The sequence below is a fragment of the Aegilops tauschii genome, chromosome 3 (assembly GCF_002575655.3).
Source record: "Aegilops tauschii subsp. strangulata cultivar AL8/78 chromosome 3, Aet v6.0, whole genome shotgun sequence".
NCBI lineage: Eukaryota > Viridiplantae > Streptophyta > Magnoliopsida > Poales > Poaceae > Aegilops > Aegilops tauschii.
In genome coordinates, this window is record NC_053037.3 from 372,811,129 (window position 1) to 372,819,894 (window position 8,766).

Sequence of the window (8,766 nt, forward strand, 5' to 3'; positions counted from 1 at the left end):
TGGCCCTATTCCGATCCTCAGCTCCCCCGCCGCGCCATTGGCCTCATCGAGCTCTTCATGGCGCGCGAGCGGGGGGAGATTGGGACGGGTCGAACATCCACGAAGACCACATCGCCTTCCTCCGCGACACGCGGCGCCTTCCCGGCGCGGGCTATGTGAAGGCGCGCGTGCCTCCTGCGGGGAAAGTTTCGCCGGCAGGTCGTCTTTCGCTCGCACTTCATCCGCGGCTTCGGCCTGCCGGTGAGAAGCTTTCTCCGCTCGTTCCTCGAGTTCTACCATCTCCAACCTCATCACATCACGCCCAACACCGTGATGCTTCTGTCCGCCTTCGTCATGATGTGCGAAGGCTACCTCGGCATCCTCCCCACCATCAAGTTGTGGGGAGCATTCTTCTATACCAAGCTGGGCACCTCCGTCCCGGAGGTGGCAGCCCAGTGCGGCGCCTTCATCGCGGTGCGCTGTCCGTCTCGCAGGAACGCCTTCCCCTCCATCAAGCTGCCACAGTCGGTCAAGATGTGGCAGCAATCTTACTTCTACATGGAGAACATCGACCCGGCAGTCGACTTCATCAACCTGCCGGCCTATGAAGCCGGCCCACTGACTGAGCCTCGGGCCAACTGGGGCTATAAGCCGAAGCCGGTGTTAGTAGACGGCACTGCCGCCATCAACCGACTCCGGGTGCTGACCGAAGCCGAAGGCCTCAAGGCGTCCGACTTGTTGGTCGCCTTCGTCGCGCGTCGGGTTCTCCCGCTCCAAGGCCGGCCTCACTTGATCAGCCGGATGAGCGAGCACCGCGACCCATGCCGGCCAAGTACCAAGGAGATGCCGGCTGCTGAGGTGGCGAACCTGGTGAACGAGATCTCCGACCTCAAGCTGGAGGGGTCCTAGCAGTTCGGCAAGCAGCCGTACTCCCGCGCGGACCCGCCACCAGCCGTAAGATTTTCAATCTTTCCTTTCTTCAATACTTCATTTTAATTCCGTCTTGCAGTCTTGAACAGTCGGCCTCTTGCCCTTTGAAACAGATCTACATGTCTGAGGAGACAGCCGCCATCGTGGGGGCGGGTGGCCCCTATGCACCGGACCGAGCTGTGAGCGACGTGGACGACCCCGACCTGGGGGCGGCCGCCTTGGTGGATGACGCCACAGGTGGCGTCTATGGAGCTGGCGGCTCCGAAGAAGGCGGCATCGAGACTTGACCTGACGATGACGATGAGGAAGACGAGCCGCGCCCTGCGCGAGGCGCCGGCAGGGCGGACGCGGGCCCCTCCGCCGACCGACTGCTCGAGGCGGCACGCGAAAGCGTAAACAGGGCGCCGCCTTGTTCGGTAGCGCGCCGAAGAAGGCCAAGAATCCGACCGCCGCGACCAGGCGGAAGGAGGCCGCCGCGAAGGCGGCCAAATATCAGAAGCTCCCGAAGGCGACCCCATGGTGTCGGCGTGAGTATCCTTCTTGTGCTTTTCTTCCTTGCTGACTCTATCTGAGTTTCTTCACTTTACTTTTCTCGTCTTAGGGCTCCGCTCTCTCTTGAGAAGTCGGCCGCCGCCTCCATCATTGGGTCGGCGGAGACCTCCTCCACCACCCGGCGAATCGATCCGGCCGCCGACCTCCGGGAGGCGCGGGAGCGAAACGCGCGGGAGGTGTGCGAGGAGCAGGAAGCCGCCTGCTAGAGAAGGCGGAGGCGGACAAGGCGGAGGCCACCGCATTGAAGAAGCTGGCGGAGGCCGAGGCCGCTGCCACGGCGAAGGAGCAGGCTGAGGAAGTCACGCGCCGTCAGTCGGCGTTATTCGTCATCCCCCTGAACTCCGTGCCGCCACCACCAGAGTTTGTGGCGCCGACTGGGGGAGCTGGCGACGAGCACCCGATCATGGAGAGGGACGGCGGTGATGTCGTCATGCCGGACGTGGCTGTGCCTCCGCCGCCACCATCTGGAGAGGCGCGCAACAAGCAGCCGACGGACCTGCCGGTGCCGCCAGCCAGAGATGAGATGGTGACGGGCCTGACTCCCGAGGTCTGCACACCATCGCGCTGCCGGTTTGCAAAGGCGGCTTCGGCGCCACGCCCACTGGAAGCCGGTGCCGCGAGCTCTTCGATCCCGGACGCCGAGGCGACCAGCGCCACGCCCGCTGATTGGGTGCGGGGAGGCGGGATGTGCCCTTTGAATCAGGCGATCCTAGACGTCCAAGGCAAACTCCGAGTCGAGGCCGACGCCCTGAAGCGGTGCAACCAAGCGTTCCTGGAGTCGCGAGCCGCCGTCCGGGTATACTCCTTGGTTCTTCATCTTTGATTCCTGTATTTCTTATACTTCTCTGTGGGGGCACGCCAGCGCACCCACTGGGTGTAATCCCCGAGTTTCAGGCCGGCTGCTGAGCAGACGGCTCAGAACTTTAATTGGCAAGCTCCGAGTGCTAACATTGTCTGATATCTTCACTGCAGGATTATCATAACCTTCGTGCGTTTGCCTTCAACTCCAAAGTCCAGGAGCTGAATCAACGGACCGCTGACTTGTCAGAAAGCCGGAGTAAGTCTTTGTTTTGTTTCTCTACGGGGGCGCGCTGGCGCACCCGCGGGCTGTAATCCCCGAGATTCGGGCCGACTGCTGAGCAGTCGGGCCAGATCTCCCCGGCAACTGTTCTTCTTCTTTGTTGACATTGATAACTTCTTTCTCTGCGAGGGTGCAACAACTCACCCGCGGGCTGTAGTCCCCAAGATTCGGGCCGACTGCTGAGCAGTCGGGCCGGATCTCCCCAGTGACTGCACTTCTTCTCTGTTGGTTGCTGACGTCTTTTTCTTTCTCTGCTCTTGTAGAGGCCAACGCTACTTTGCAACAGCAGCTGGGCGAGGCCAACACCGAGTTGCATGCCAAGGAAGCGGACTGCAGCAAGCTGGCCCAGGAGCGTGACCGGCTGACCACGCAACTAGCGGAGCAGGCGGAGATTCTCAAGAAAGCTCAGAAGGAGGCGGAGGAAAAGGAGTCCGCTCTCCTTGCTGAGTTCGAGACCGAGTGCTCTGCCTGGACCGATAAGGAGGCATTGCTGACTGCCGACTTCGGCAAAATTGAAGACATGGTTGACTGTAAGCTTCCCTCTTTCTCTTTCTTAAGGCTGCTGGCTGTTGATTGAGCCGGCTTCTGACCTCTGACTTCTTGCTTCTAACTTTGGCTCTTTGCTTTCTGTTTGAGCAGACTTCTTCCCCGGTCAGTCTGGCACTGCCAATCAGGCCATCGAGGCTGATCGCGAATGGCGGAGGGCGGAAGGTGCGCAGATTGCTGCCAACACCCCCCGGACCCTTAGCGAGCAGCTTCTCAGCATCCAGGCCCGCCTTCGGCCGGCACATCGGATGCTGCGCCGTCTTCAGCGTGTCAGTGCCCAGGCGATCTCCGCTCTGTGGCCAGACATGCCGGCTCCGCGTACTCCCAGTCGGACTGCCGACTGGCTGGAGGTGGCGGCCGGCCGTCTTGAGGCCTGGAAGGGCTCCTCGGCCCGGGCTGGAGCACGACAGGCCTTGGAGTTTGTCAAGGCGTGGTACCCTAGGCTAAACCTAGCCCAGTTGGCCACGTTTCGGCAGGAGGCCCAGGAGGAGCTGGTGGTGGTGGAGGAGGATCTTGTCAAGCGGGCGGCGGCAATCGCCAAGTACACCAATACCAGCATCTTCATCCCGGAGCTGGCTGAGAATGGTGCCGAGGCGCCGCCAGAGTGGTTCGGGCTAAACCCGGAGGATGGCGAGGACTCGGCCGAAGTGATCGACTCCAGCGATGAGGGAGAAGGCAAGGAGGACGAGGAAAGTGAAGAGGAAGCGCCAGAGGTTGGAGCGGACGGCCAGCCTCAGCTCGACCGCGCCTCCAGCAACGAGCCACGCCCGAGCGAGCCGGCTGCTGCTGAAGGCGACCAAGCGAAGACCGACCAGCCGGCCGCTCCACCAACCGGCACCACCGACTCCACGGTTCCGCCGAACCCGTCTGCTGCTCCCTAGGCTGCCAATTTACCTTTTGTTTTTACCTGCTTATCAGTCTCGACAAACTTCGTTAACTTCGCACAATTCCACCCGCGGGGTGTATTTCAAACTTCTGTTGAATGTTGGCCAAGGGCCCTTTATATGTAAATATGCTTGCCGAGTTCTATCTTTCCTTGCTTTCTACTCCTTGGCTTTTTTCCTTTGTCGCCTTCCCTCGGTTGCCGTCTTGCCAGCCGAACAGCCGCTCTGCGGACTGTGGCTGGGTCAAGTACTTAGCCACTTTCGGGAAGGCAAGTACTTAGCCAATTAGAGTTTTTTAGCAAGTTAAGTAGAAGCCGGCCGGCCGGCTGCTCAGCAGCCGGTCGGCGAAGCGGGAAGCCGGCTTGAACTATGTGCATGCTTTGGGTCCTTAGCCATTTTTCATGCAAACACCCTTTTTGCCTTAACTCCTACCCACCGGACAATCGCTCTGCGAGCTGCGGCTTCTGGCAGGAGAAGGCTTAAGTGCCAACACATTACTTGTCCGGCTGCAGGAAGCATTACATAGTACAAGGCGGCGAGTCCCTGGGTCGACTGGTCGAACCCGGTGCCAGGCAGACTAATGAAATAACATATTGATAGGCATAATACTTATCATATAGATAAAAGAGGGCAGTCTCGAGCTCTTCTCGGGGGACCCGGAGTCTTCGTACTTAATACAAAAGGTAGCGTGGTACATACTGCATCAACTGTAAAATCTCCGAAGGAGATTAGCATTCCATGGCCGCTCTGTCTCCTTGCCGGAGTCGTCTCTTTTGCGTGCTCGAGGCTTCTGAGCATCGATCAGGTAGTAGGAGTCATTGCCCAACACCTTGCTGATGATGAAGGGGCCTTCCCAAGGTGCCGAGAGCTTGTGCTGGCCGGCTGTTCGCTGGATCAGCCGGAGCACATGGTCTCCCTCTTGGAAGGATCTTGACTTGACCTTCCGGTTGTAGTATCAGCGTAGACTCTGCTGGTAGATGGTGGACCGGCTAAGTGCCAAAACCCGGCCCTCTTCCAGCAGATCGACGCCATCTTCTCGTGCTTCTTTTGCCTCCTCTTTGGTGTACATGGTGACTCGAGGGGAGTCGAATTCTATGTCCGTCGGGATGACGACTTCGGCACCGTAGACGAGGAAGAAAGGCGTGAAGCCGGTTGACTTGTTCGGAGTTGTGCGCAGGCTCCAGAGGACGGCCGGCAGCTCATCGAGCCAACAGCCGGGTGAACGCTCCAGAGGTTCAACCAGTCGGGGTTTGATGCCGAACAAAATGAGGCCGTTTGCTCGCTCCACCTGGCCATTTGACTGCGGATGGGCAACGGACGCTAGGTCCAGTCGGATGCCCTGCGTCGCGCAGAAACGGGCAAAGGCGCCTTTGGCAAAGTTTGTGCCATTGTCGATGATGATGTTGTGTGGTATGCCATAGCGGATGGTGATGTCGGAGATGAAAGTCACAGCAGTCGGACGATTCAACTTCTTAATTGGCTTTGCTTCTATCCACTTGGTGAACTTGTCCACCGCGACAAGCAGATGAGTCATGCCACCGCGTGCTGTCTTGAATGGTCCCACCACATCCAGCCCCCAGACAGCGAAGGGCCAAGCAGTGGGGATGGTCTTGAGTGCAGAAGCCGGCTGATGTGGCTTGGTGCGAAACTTCTTGCACCCTTTGCATTTCTGGACCAAGTCTTTGGCATCTTCTAGAGCAGTCGGCCAGAAAAAACCATGGCGGAAAGCTTTGGCCACGAGTGCTCTTGAAGCCGCGTGGTGACCACACTCGCCTTGATGGATATCTTTGAGGATTGCTTGGCCTTGCCCTGGCTCAACGCAGCGCTGGTAAACACCAGTGACACTGCGCCTCACAAGTTCTCTGTTGTCGATGGTGTATGCTGCTGCCCGACGTTGCACTTGTCGGGCCGAGATATCGTCAGTCGGCAGCTCTTTGTTCACCAGAAAGTTGAGGCTGGGCTGAGCCCAGGAAGGTGCTGCAATTTCTTTGACTGTTAGGATTGCTACTTGCACGAGGGCGGTTGGGCCGGGAGGCGGCGGGTTGGGGTCGGCTGCCGCTTGCTGAGTCGATGAAGTCCCTGGGCCGACTGCTGCAGCCCCCGGGCCGGGTTCTGAAGTCCCCGGGCCGGGTGCGGCTGCTGCAGTCCCCGGGTCGCCTGCCGAATTCCCCGCACCGGTTGCTGGGGTCCTCAAGTCGGATCCGTCTACTTCAGGAGGTGCCGGTATGAAGATGGAGTCTGATTCTGGTGATGGCTTGACAGACGGCTTGAGGAGGCGTTGCAGGGCGACGCCGGCTGGTATTGCTTGCCGGGTAGAGCGAATCCGTGCCAAAGCATCGACTTGCTCATTGTCATTTCTTGGCACATGGAGGAACTCACACCCTTCAAAGTATCCACTGAGTTGCTGGACGAGGAAGCGGTAGCTGGCCATATTTGCATCCTTGGCATCCCAGTCGCCAGACGACTACTGGACCACCAAGTCGGAATCACCATAGCACACGATCCGGCGAATGCCGAGTTCCTTGGCAAGCCGGAGCCCGTGAATGAGTGCTTCGTATTCAGAAACGTTGTTGGAGGCGGCAAAGTGGATTTGCAGCACATATCTGAGCTTGTCGCCTTTGGGAGAGGTGAGGACGATGCCGGCTCCCAAACCGGTGCGCATCTTGGAACCATCAAAGTGCATCCGCCAATGAGTGGAGTCTGGCGCTGGCGGCAGGTACTGGGTCTCGGCCCAGTCGACGAGGAAGTCGGCCAGTGCTTGTGACTTGATGGCAGTGCGAGGCTGGTAGTAGATGGTGTAGGGGGCCAAATCTATGGCCCATTTGGCCACTCGGCCTGAAGCATATCGGCTTCCAATGATCTCAGCAAGTGGGGCAGTGCAGACCACAGTGATTGGGTGCTCTTGAAAGTATGGCTTCAGCTTCTTGGCAGCGAATTGCACGCCGTAGCACATCTTCTGATAGTGGGGGTAGTTCTGCTTGGAGGCGGACAACACTTCACTCAGGTAATACACCGGTCTCTGTTCTAGTAGTTCTTTGTCTTCTTCCTTGCGTTCCACAACTATGACTGTGCTGACCACCTGGCTGGTGGCGGCGATGTAGAGGAGCATGGGCTCCTTAGGAGTCGGAGCTGCCAGGACGGGCGGAGTGGTCAGCATCTTCTTGAGCTGGAGAAAAGCTTCATCTGCCTTGTCGTTCCACTCGAAAAAAGTGGTTTTAATCATGAGCTGGTACAGGGGAAGAGCCTTCTCGCCCAGCCGACTGATGAAACGGCTGATGGATGCCAAGCAGTCGGTGAATTTTTGCACGTCCAGCAGTTGGGTGGGCACCTCCATCTTCTCGATGGCCTTGATCTTCACAGGGTTGCACTCTATGCCGCGCTCTGAGACCAGGAAGCCAAGAAGCTGGCCGGCTGGCACTCCAAAGACGCATTTCTCTGGGTTGAGCTTGATTTGAAATCGGTGCAAGTTCTCAAAGGTTTCCTTGAGGTCTTCTAGCAGCGTTCCGCGCTTCTCCGTCTTCACCACAACATCGTCCACATAAGCATGGGCGTTTCTGCCGAGTTGCTTGAGGAGACACTTCTGCATGCAACGCTGAAACGTGGCGTCGGCATTTCTCAAGCCGAACGTCATGGTCAGGTAGCAGAAGGCTCCGAATGGCGTGATGAAGGCGGTCTTCGGCCTGTCGGCCGGGTTTAGCTTGATCTGATGATACCCTGAATATGCATCCAAAAAGCTCAACAGCTCGCATCCGGGTGTGGAGTCAATCACTTGGTCGATTCTTGGCAAAGAAAATGGGTCTTTGGGGCATGCTTTGTTGAGGCTGGTATAATCAATACACATGCGCCACTGCTTTTTCTTCTTCGACACAAGGACTGGGTTGGCTAACCATTCTGGAAAGAACACTTCCATGATGAAGCCGGCTGCAAGAAGCCGGGCTATCTCTTCTCCAACAACTCTTCTCTTCTCTACTATCAGGCGGCGCAAGGGCTGCCTGACTGGCTTGGCATCAGATCGGACATGTAGCTTGTGCTCGGCGAAATGCGTCGGAACACCCGGCATGTCCTTGAGAGACCATGCAAAGATGTCCCGATTCTCACGGAGGAAATCGACGAGCTCGCTTTCCTATTTGCTGTCAAGGTTTGCACCTATGACAGCGTGCCTCTCCGGGTGCTCCGGGTCCAAGGGTATCTTCTTTGTTTCTTTTGCTGGCTTGAATGAGCCCTCAGCTTTCGACTCCTTGGGGTTGGGTGCCATTTCCGGCTGCTTGCCTTCCATTGCCACAACCCGGTCAACGAGCCGCTTTTCAGCCATGATCACGAGGGACTCGGCTAGCCGGCTGCTGTCTTGTAACACCCACGATGCGGCTATATCTCCCACGTGTCGAGGCACGACTTAGAGGCATAACCGCATTGTGGTTTTGTCGCAAGAAGGGTCATCTTCACACAATCCCATGTAATGAACAAGAATGGGATAAAGAGTTGCCTTACAATCGCCACTTCACACAATACATAAATAAATCATACATCAATCAGAGTGCACACATAGGTCCGACTACAGAACCAAAAGAAAAGAAGACAACCCCAAATGCTAGATCCCCGATCGTCCCAACTGGGCTCCACTACTGATCAACAGGAAACGAAACATAGTAACGACCAAGGTCCTCGTCGAACTCCCACTTGAGCTCGGTTGCGTAATCTGCACTGGTATCATCGGCACCTGCAACTTTTTTGGAAGTATATGTGAGTCACGAGGACTCAGCAATCTCACACCCGCGAGATCAAGACTATTTAAGC